A 12,252-nucleotide genomic window follows, 5' to 3' on the forward strand; every position below is an offset into this window, starting at 1 on the left:
GAATGGAGAGCCAGCGAAGGGACTCACAGAGAGGTGCAGCAGATACAGAGCATCGGGAGAGGTGGATTAGCCTGGCAGAGGCATTTAGGATGGATTGAAGAGGGGAGAGGCGGGAGAGAGGGAGGCCAGTTAGTAGGTTATTACAGTAGTCAAGTCTGGAAATTACCAGGGAGTGGATTAGCTATTTAATAGTTTCAGCATTCAGAAACGGACGGATTTTGGAGATATTGTGTAGGTGGTTGCAACAGGATGAAGAGAGCAATTGGATTTGGGGTATGAAGGACAGATTGGAGTCAAGTGTAACTCCTAGGCAGCTGACTTGGGGTGATGGGGAGACAGTGGTGTCACCAACAGTGATTGAAAAGTTAGAAACCGGGGTAGAATTAGAAGGGGGTTAGAAGGAGCTCATTCTTGGACATGTTGATTTTTAGGTGGTGACAGGCCATCCAAGAAGAAATGCCAAATAAGCAGACATTAATGTGAGAAAGGACAGAAGGAGAGAGTGCAGGGGTGGATGAGTAGATCTGAGTATCATCAGCATAGAGGTGATAGTTGAAGCCATAGCTGAAATCTGATCGGATCCTCTGATAAGTTTACCCATTGAGGAAGAATAAATAGAGAAGAGTAGAGGACCCAGAACAGAGCCTTGAGGTACCCCAACATACAGAGGCAATGGAGAGGAGGAGTTGCCAGGAGAGGGCAATGTCACAGAGCCCAAGGGAGCTGAGAGTCTGTAGGAGAAAGGGGATGGTCAATGGTGTCAAAGGCAGGAGACAGGTCAAGTAAGATAAGTATTGAGTAGCGGCCGTTGTTTTTAGCAGAAAGAAGATCATTAGTAACCTTGGTGAGGGCAGTCTCAGTTGAGTGTTGGGGACGGAAGACAGATTTCAAGGGATCAAGCAATGAGTTGGAGGACAAGAAGTGGGTTAGGCGATCGAAAACTTGTTTTTCCAGGACTTTTGAAGCTAGCAGAAGCAGTGATATGGGGCGGTAGTTTTCAGAAGAATTGGTGTTGAGGGAGGGTTTTTTGAGGATGGGGGTGACCTTTGCATGTTTGAAGGAAGATGGGAATGAACCGGTAGTAAGTGATAGGTTAAATATGTGAGTAAGAGCTGGAGTGAGGGTAGAAGACAGAGAAGGTATTAGATGTGAAGGGATAGGGTCAAGTGGGCAGGTAGTGAGGTGTGAGTTAGGCAATAGGGAACTCACTTCATTCTTTATATATATATATATATATATATATATATATATATATATATATATATACATACACCTATTTAGGCCCAGAAGAATGCTTGTCTTGAGCACTATATGGCAGCAGCACTATAATTGCATGCCCTATCTGAATCAAGAAAGTTTAATTTTGACTTTCACATCTCTTTAATTTTTTCAGCATATGAACTAAACCAATTTTTGTGCCAAATTATCTATTATATACAAAGATATAGGTATTAATTTCCCCTGTCTTAATATAACATTAAATAGTTATTAAATATTAATTTTAATTTTAGAATACATGTATTACTTATTTTAAGTAGAAAACAATTGATTTAGTTTACAAATGAATTTAAATGCTTTGAATATTTCTCTGACATTTATACAAAATGTTCGGAGCATCAGTATCAATGATTAGTTAGAAATGCAGCAATGTCTTAAGTGCACACATTCAATGATCTGCTAAAGGTGCCTGCTGTATTAGATAATTGCCAGCTGTGCTGTCATGTCACAAAGGGCAGTTTCAAATCCTACAATTTGTTTTCTCTGATCAGGGATTGATGTGGAGGGTATGCACAGTATCCTTTAGCTATGTATAGCGGCCTTTGATCTTCTTTTAACTTACATAGTTTATGCATGTGTCTCATTCCTATTATAAACTACCAACGTTGTTCTTGGATCAAACAAGAACTTGGCTTGAGATAAGAGTTCAGGTCTAAATTAAAACATGTATATATGAATAAGTATTTAGATTTGTATTTTGGATGAAAAAGGAAAGGCTTGTTAATGTTTTAAAAAAATCAGCACTATTGGTTACATGTGGTTATACCTTTCAGAAGTCCAACACAATGTAAAGAAATGTGTGATGCAACAAACTACAGAAGAAAATGTATAACAATGTGGGTACATCTCCAAAATATACTTTTCTTTAGTTTGTAAAGGGACACAACAATCGTTTTTTCCATCTAAAAGAGGTCATTTTAAGTGCAAATTGTATTTCTTTAGTGGATGTTCCTGTACTGAGAAAAAAATATGTTTTTGTGGTTAAATTTATTTTATTATTTTATTTATTCAGATAAATATGTCACTAAAAGATGTTGCACCCCCCAGCCAATTAGATATTATTTTCATTATTTAAAAATATAAAAAATATATTTATTTTGATTAAGTTGATTTTAATTCCTAGTGCAGTAAAAAAAAATATATATATATATATATATATATATTTTTAATAGATTTTTCAATATTTAATAAAATATATATTCTAAAGCAAAGAGATATATAAATTTAAAACTAGGACTTTGATCACATACTTGGCAATGTGCGCAAGAACCAGGGTCGTGATTTTTTTCTCAAATTACACAATCACAAAACCGGCGGAGCAGACAAGTTACTCTCTGAAATTTTCACGGCATCTGCATTTTTTTACTCCTATAGACTAACATAGAACTGGCGTCGGCAGTCAGTATCACAAAGGCAGCGCTTGGACTTACGCGTGCAGAATGAATATGTTTTACTCTATTTTCAGCTCGCCACACAAAGGCAGGCACAGAAACTCTTGTGCACATTAAAAAAGCAGCTAAGTAAGTCCCTGGAAGGCTTAACAAACTCCCAACGCATGAGCACTTACATACATTTGAGTCACACATATCAAACAATTAAAACTTTCTTGGCCACTTAATTAATCAAACCAGTATCCGCCCTCTGCAAATTTTTCAAACCAATCACAAACAGTACAACCTCTCACCTGCAGCCTTAAAACATCTGACAGACAATGCACACCCTGATTACCCACCATGTTTGCCTTGCAGTTGGTTTGCTCGTCGGTTTATTAATTTTTTTCGTTTCGGTTTTTACATGTGAATTCAACATAAAAATACCCTGCTCTTTATTTTTAACTTACGTGTGCAATATACTGGCGTAATTTACGCCAGAAATATGTATACATCCAGAACAAAAAGGCAGCACCTTGAAAAAATCCAGCAGACTCAGCAGACTCTCTTAGAGTTAAAAAGCAAAATTTAATCAGCACCCAAATTTATCAGAGTACAAAAATGGAAAATTGGTCAAAACATGTTTCGTAATTCCTACATATTATACTTTATCAATGACCTGTATTAGACAAGTAATTGCTCCCTTCATTTATAGTCAAAAAGCTCCTCTCCCAACACCAGTTAGAAATCAGGTACTATTATCTAACACACCCGAGTAACACAAAGGCTATCTTATTCATGAATTAAAAAAAAAGGGGAGCAGGGTTTTAATTAAGGAATACTAGAATAGAATGCAAAATCAATATTCAGTTGTTAAGAACATAGTTGCAAAAACATAAATTGCTACAAAAAATGGAACAATATATTTTTTTATATATACATTCGTCCTGAAGGAATACAGGTGCTAATATCATACCCAAAAAAATATATACTTATAACAAATGATGACTATCCTAAAATTTTAACATCCCACTCAGAGTTCAAACCTTTTGGCATTCATGTATCAAGATGGAAGATCCAAAAAAAACTCACGTTGTCTTAGGACTTCTTCTCTATTCCCCCCTCTGGGGTGTCTTGGAACAACTTGTATACACTGAAATGCCAAGAGTGAACTATCAGCATTGTGTTCCCTCTTGAAATGCAGGGAGATGGGAGTAGTTGACTCAGGGTCATCGATTGCTCTCAGATGTTCAATGAACTGATCTTTGAGAGCTTGTGTACTTAAACCTACGTACTGCTTACAACACCCCCTGCCGGTCATGAGGTACACTACAAAACAAGAATTACATGTGGAATGCTGACGCATTTGATACGTTTTACCAGTAACCTGTGAAGTGAATTCTATACTAAAATTGGCATATGAGCAGGACTTGCATTTCCTGCTATTGCATTTGAAAAAGCCTGGTTTCAAGGAAAGCCAGTTGGATTTTTTATATCCTGGCAGCATAGACGGAGATAAAGTGTTCCCTGAGGTTTTAGCCTTTCTGGACACAAAGTAACATCCTTTATTAACAATTTCTCTAAGTCTATCATCAGTTTCTAAAATAGGTAATGAATCCCTGATGATTCCACAAATTTTGTGGCATTCACTACTGTAAGTGGTGATAAACTTAGGTTTGTTTCTCATATCTTGTGATCTCTTTCTATGGATGAAAAGAGAACTGCTCTCCAAAAGATCTACTTGCTTCTTAGTTTCTAAAAGAGTTTCCTTCCTATAACCCCTCTCCACAAACCTGTCTGTAAGATCTCTAGCATGTTGTTCATATTTATCTATGATAGTGCAACTACGTTTATTCCGCATATACTGGCTCTTCTACCTCGACTCGTTTTTTATTTACATTAGATTTCAGCAATATATCCAAATACACAACACTTTCTTTCCTGTGTGTATAGGTGAATGCAAGATTGAGATCATTCTCTTGTAAATGACTCACAAATGAAGGAATCAGTTCCTCAGGACCTTTCCAAGCAAAAAGAAGGTCATCTATGTAGCGACTAAAAAAGAGGATATTCTCTCGAAAAGGACCACTATATCCAAAGACGCAGAAAACTCCCACAAACCTAAATACAAGTTGGCATAAGAGGGAGCAAATTTTGCTCCCATAGCAGTTCCGTGCCTCTGGAGATAGTAGCCCCCCTCAAACATGAAAAAATTATGTGTAAGCAAAAAATCTATAGATCTCAAAATAAATTATTTTAGTGCCTCACTATAATCAGAAAACCGGTTTAGATTATCACCCTTATGGTTAGACCAATCAATAGAATCATGTAGGTCAATTAACTTTAATTCTACATACTTTTGAAACACCTCAATGGCACTTGATCTGATGTTTACTGGATAGAAATCCAATTTAGCCCTCAGCTTAGTATCTTCTATTTTAGTGATAGGTGTAACACTACCATCTATATTTTCTGCATCCAGAGGCACCAGATCCAGTTCAGCACATTTATCCTGGAAATCAAAATTTATGGTTGCATCTATGGAGGTGGTGGTATCCTCAATGAGAGTCCCTAGATCAGCTTCAGAAAAGTGTTTTTTAAGAACCAAAATTCTTACAAACCTATTCAGGTCTATTATAGTATTGAAAAGGTTGAAGTGTATGGAAGGGGCAAAATTTAAACCCAGAGAAAGAAGGCAAATTTGTGTTTTTGTCAAATTACATTTAGACAAGTTAACAACATTACATTTGTCTAAATATACTTCCTTGTCTGATTCGTCTTCTTCCTCTGGGGATATCTGTGCATCCTTGTTTGTGCATCTGTCTGTGGGGCAGTTAGGTCTCTTATATCTGCGGCCCCCTCTATGTATTTTTTTCGTATAGGCTGAGGGGGCCTCTTCTCGTTTTTTGACTGAGTAGATGTGAGTAAATCCTGTGTGTCCTCTCTATTCTGTAATACATAGGAGGTAGAAGAGACTGACTGCTGAGTTGCTTCAGCCACTCCTTCTATATCAGAGGAATCATAGTCATATTCAGTGTCTGTATCACTGAAAGTGACTCTTTTACTAGACTGTGTATTACCCTTTTTGTACTGTCTATCCCTCCTCCTATTGTCAGAAAAAGAAAACTTGTAAACTTTATCATTGTCATAATCCTGCTTTTCTCTTAATATTTTTTGTTTCTTGAATTGCCATAAAGTATTCTTAAACTCAGTAATGACACTTTGTGTCTTATCATCATATGCCTTAAAATCAGGTAAATCCGATAATGGTATTAAATGCACCTGTAATTTCTTCCTCTCAGCACTTAATGTCTGACGTTGCTCCTTCTTAAATTCAATTAATAAAGCTATAAGTGCTAGGGAGCATTCTGTCAAAATATTGTTCAATTTCAATATAAATTCTGAATCAGTCACAGTAAAATAAGGAAATTTTCTGATCTGCAGTGAGCAGGGCTATGGGAGCAAAATGTGCTCCCTCTTATGCCGACTTGTATTTAGGTTGGTGGGAGCTTTTCCACGTCTTTGGAGATAGTGGTCCTTTTCGAGAGAATATCCTCTTTTTTGGTCGCTACATAGATGACCTTCTTTTCGTTTGAAAAGGTATCCCAAACATACTGTAAATGCAATTCCTAAGAGCCAGTAAGCGGGTTAAACGTAATTGCACTATCATAGAGAAATATGAACAACATGCTAGAGATCTTACAGACAGGTTTGTGGAGAGGGGTTATAGGAAGGAAACTTTCATCCATAGAAATAAATCACAAGACATGAGAAACAAACCTAAGTTTATCACCACTTACAGTAGTGAATACCACAAAATTTGTGGATTCATCAGAGATTCATTACCTATTTTAGAAACTGATTATAGACTTAGAGAAATTGTTAATAAAGGATGTTACTTTGTGTCCAGAAAGGCTAAAACCTTAGGGAACACTTTATCTCCATCTATGCTGCCAGGGTATAAAAAAATCCAACTAGCTATCCTTGAAACCAGGCTTTTTCAAATGCAATAGTAGGAAATGCAAGTCCTGCTCATATGCCATTTTTAGTATAGAATTCACTTCACAGGTTACTGGTAAAACGTATCAAATGTGTCAGCATTCCACATGTAATTCTTGTTTTGTAGTGTACCTCTTGACCTGCAAGGGGTGTTGTAAGCAGTAAGTAGGTTTAGCTACACAAGCTCTCAAAGATTGGTTCCTTGAACTTCTGAGAGCAATCGATGACCCTGAGTCAACTACTCCCATCTCTCTGCATTTCAAGAGGGAACACAATGCTGACAGTTCACTCTTGGCATTTCAGTGTATACAAGTTGTTCCAAGACACCCCAGAGGGGGGAATAGAGAAGAAGTCCTAAGACAACGTGAGGTTTTTTAGATCTTCCATCTTGATACACGAATGCCAAAAGGTTTGAACTCTGAGTGGGGTGTTAAAATTTTTGGATAGTCATCATTTGATATAAGTATATATTTTTCGGGGTGTTATATTAGCACCTGTATTCCTTCAGGACGAATGTATATATAAAAAAAAATATATTGTTCCATTTTTTGTAGCAATTAATGTTTTTGCAACTATGTTCTTAACAACTAAATAATGATTTTTGCATTCTATTCTTGTATTCCTTAATTAAAAAAACTCCCTTTTTTAATTTATGAATAAGATAGCTTTTGTGTTAATCAGGTGTATTAGATAATAGTACCTGATTTCTAACTGGTGTTGGGGGAGGAGATTTTTGACTACAAATTGTCAGTATATGGCCGGGTTATAATACAATATATTTAATAATTGTCCTTTAAAATAAACCCCCAATAAACATGCATATACCAAACAATAAAATTAATTTGTAAAAACCCAAATCTGAATCAAACTATACACGTTTAAACTGTTATAATATGCTATGCAAAGATCACAAAAGTTACTTTATTTATTAACCTTATTCGCAATTGAATTTCATTAAAATACCACAATGAGATATCAAGATATGAGTCACTAACTTTAACAGTGCTTAGTTAATCAATAGAACAATACACTTTACCAGTAAATTTCTATGCTAAGTTATCTGAGATGAAATAATTTTTTTAGCAGCAATAAAGTAAATTCTAAAATATAGATATATATTTGCAGAGATAAATTACGCACCAGAGAGATTTACTACAATAATGGGCCTGACTAAGAAATATGCAACCCAAAGGATATTTATCTAGCAAATAAATTAATTACTTAGCATACAGGAGTGACTAGTTAAGACTATACTGGACTATGAATGTAAGCTAAAATACAAAATACCCTGCAATTTGACTATAGTCTTACCAATTACCTTTGTCTAAAATATTAAAGATAAACAACCGTCATACATTACCAATATAAACAATTAATGTTTTAACTTCCAGAGTTTCTCCAATCAATCCAATTTCGCCTCATAAATTGAAAGAGGTAATTTTTGCAAGATGGATAAAAAGATATGCCCAGGTTGCTTTATAATAGACTGGATCGCAGCAGTTTTAGTCAGACCAAAATTCAGCACAGAGTTTTTCTTTCTCTTACTTGGGACTATATTTTGCAATCTAGTCCCACCCCTTTTTATTTTAATCATCGTGAAATTGGAAATGCACAGTGGAAGCTTAGCATGGATTGGCTCTTCGAGTCGAAACATTTGATTGGCTACTGGGGTTGGCATATGTTCTAATAGATAATTAATTTGGCTGTCATACCATTTCAATCCCCTAGGGGGCAGCAGACAACCAGCAAATACAGTCTCACCATCAATCACTGCTAATCCAAATATCTCCCTATATAATGATTATTTAACATACTATAACTTATTGTATTAATCACTTACAATATTGATTATAGGTGGGGTAATATAATGTCATTTTTCTGATTACTCCAATACCAAATACAGTATGTTTCTGTTGATCATATTATTATTATTATCTTACAATCCACTTAAAATTGTATTTGATTATCCCCTAATATTCATATAAAGACATAGCATATTTCACATTCCCAACAATTTTTGAATACACAGATCCATATTCATGGCTAACATTTATGGGATATCTTAAATTGACTGTATTGCTATTTATTAACTCAGCATATGTATCCCAATTTGTCCTTTAGATGTCTGAAATAAAAAAAAAATAATGTTATACAAATAGACAATCTTATATCCATTTATGTCCTTCCTGTCATTTTCCATTAGCTTCCTGGAACACAGAGAAACTGTATTTATTTTGAAATAACTTAAGCATTATATATATATATATATATATATATATATATATATATATATGAAAAGAAATGAACAATATCTGCGCTCAGGAATATGTAGCTGGACAATAAGTTAAATACCTGGATACCCGTACAGACTGTTGTATTGATGGATATTATTACATACACATATTAGTATACAGTGAGGGTAAAGTTATATATTTCTTCAAAGAATATATTATATATATATATATATATATATATATATATATATATATATGTTTGTCTCACACCACCGGTATCACCAAGATATAGGACCAGTCCAGCGTATCTCTTGTAAATATTGTAGGTAGTTAGTAGCACAGTCACTTAATGACAATCCTAACAGTTCCCCAAGTGCCTGAAAATTCTCTGCTGCTTCTTCTGGTAATGAGAGGGACCTCTTGAGCAAGTGGATCCTCCCAGTGTTTTTTCTGAAATAACAAAGGGTAGAGAAGCGCACAAGAGGGGCACTCCTAGTGAAGCCTGTTTACATCAGTAGGTAAATGAATAAAATAGCAGTAGAACCACTCACGTGATTTGACCTCACTCGATATGAGGTATAGATCAGACACGGGTTATAGTTGATCTCTCTTTCTGCTCACCACCTTCCGCTTCTTTTTGGCTGTAGGAATCTTGTCACTGTATTTCCCAGTTGTAGCTGTGGATTATTATTCCTTTTCCACAATGGGGACCAAAGGGGTATGTAGAAGCAGAAAGGGACTGGATTCGTAAAGTGTATTTAAAAATATCACATTTATTAATACATGTATTTATACATAGACCATTAAAAGTACATAGAAGATCCAATACAGTCAAAACGTTTGACTATAAAACATTAAAATGCATATATATGCAGCACGAACGAATAGGGCAATAGTGTGCAATTGTACCTCACAATACCCTTCGTTATTTAGCTGCTGCGTGTATCACAAATAATGGAAAAAGAGTACAGGCCCACTCCACACCGGTCACCAAACAGACACGATCACACAGTTTGTGTGCGATATAGCGTGCTACAAGGAGCTGGTGATCAGGAAGTATCGGGCACTACGTGTGGCGGGGGGCGGAGCCTTACGCGTTTCGCAACACGATTGGTTGCTTCGTCAGAGGTAGGGGCCGCCCCCCTCCTGTCTGGCTTATATAGCGTGTATTGGCTGAGTATCCCATTAGATTGTGGCGCCGCCGCCATCTTGGTTTCTGGTATTAGTTACGTCCTGTTAAAGAACTTAGGGGCAAACTGCATATGTTGGTTCAGTATCATTGACCCAGTATGGACAATGCTTTGAATATACCTACAGTTTGTACAAGCAGTATATCGATTAAGGCATTCAGTATTATACATAAGTGTTAAACTCTTCTTACTATTATTTTGTTATGCTTTATATTTATATTTAATAAATGAAAGTTAAACCCATAAGTTAAATTAAAAAGCCCACATACATTATATACATAAAGCGTATCATTATTCAACATTTATATATGCAGGTGAAGATTTGTTTTAATATATAGATGTGTAACCCTGTTGTTAAGAATTCTTTCTTTTTGAAAGTAATAAAGATAGACAGAACTCACATTTATATATGGGTGAAATAACCCCATAGCATCTGAACATTACTATACTCCTAACTGTTTCTTTTTATTTGTTTTGTGTGAACTCATGTCTCCTTTAATTATCTATTTGAATTACTAATAAAGCTATACATCAAAGGTATAAATATGATTGTTTATCTTAATAAACATATATATATATAAAAATAGAAATATATGTACAATAAAATAAAATAATTAGAATATTTTACAATAAAAAAGAAGAAAGAGAAAAAGGAAGGGGGTGGGGGGAAGGAGATTTTAAAACTCATAGCCCTGCATTCTTAATTTCTAGGGCTCCACTCTCTTAGCCTTCATAAGTGTTGTAACACCTATTGGATAGTGATAAAATTATAAACCTAAAAATAATATATTGATACAACTAGTATTCCTTTATCTATGTGTTTAATTTGTTCAATTTGAGTAGTATGTAGTCCGAACTGAATAGATAATAGGTTATGTGAGTTTAGAGAAAAGCAGCTAAGTCTATGTCCTTGTTGAGTCCATTGGGTTCCAGTGTATTTAATGTAAAAATCCAAAAAGTTTCCCTTTTCCTCAATTCCAACAGTCTACTACCGCCTCTATTTCCTGTATCAACTTGTTCTATCGCTTTTATAAAAAAATCATTTTTATTTTTATTATGTACCTGACAAAAATGTTGAATAAGTGGAGTATTTAGAGTGCCAGTTTCAATGTTTTTTATGTGCTCTAAGCATCTGGTTTTAAGGTTTCTTTTTGTACGTCCTATGTACCTCAGAGGATTCTTACACGTACATTCCAACATGTATATTACATAATCTGATTTGCAGTTAAGAAGTTTTTCTATTGGAAACTTCTCTATTGTCTCTGTTTTTATTGCAAATTTATTATACTGTTTGGACTGGTGTGTATGTTCGCAGCAGACACAGCTTTTTCTAAAGCATTTGTGAAATCCCTTTAAAACAGATTTGGTTATGTTATTTATTTGGACCTTTTTCTTGTTTTTACTTTTGATTACACTAGGAGCTAAAACCGACTTAAAATTTTTATTCTTTTTATAGATTACATCAGGAATGTTACCTATAGTTTCTTTCAAAAGTGGATCTTTTTGTAGTATCCCCCAATGCTTTTTTAGAATATTTTTAATTTGCCAATGTCCATCATTAAATGTGGTAACAAATTTTACTTTGCTTTTATTAGTTTTCTTGTTGTTTATCACTTTACCATTATGTACAAGGGAATGTCTGTCTAATGATTTTGCTTTATCGTATGCTTTTTGTACAGTTTTGTCGGGGTACTTTTTTTCTTTAAATTTTTGTTGTAACACTTCAGCTTCCCTTTCGAAGTTTTCCAGTTCTGTACAGTTTCGTCTTACACGCTGAAACTGTCCATATGGTATGTTCTCTATCCACTTTGGATGGTGAGCACTTCTAGCATCAAGATACCCATTGGTATCTGTTATTTTTCTATATAAGCTGCTCTTGACAGTACCATCCAAAGTGGATAGAGTAACATCCAAAAAGTCTATCTGCGTATCATTTATGGTATCTGTGAATTTCAGGTTCATATTATTTTTGTTTAGATTATCGACAAAGATTCTCCATTCGATTTCATCTCCCTCCCAAATTATAAGGATATCGTCTATGAACCTGCGCCACAATTTTATCTGGCCATGTTTATATCCATTCCCTTCATAAATCATGTCATTTTCAAAAGCACCCATATAGAGATTAGCGAAATTTGGTGCACATTTAGTGCCCATCGCTGTACCAGTTTTTTGTATGTA

Source organism: Bombina bombina, chromosome 3 (assembly GCF_027579735.1).
Source record: "Bombina bombina isolate aBomBom1 chromosome 3, aBomBom1.pri, whole genome shotgun sequence".
Classification (NCBI taxonomy): domain Eukaryota; kingdom Metazoa; phylum Chordata; class Amphibia; order Anura; family Bombinatoridae; genus Bombina; species Bombina bombina.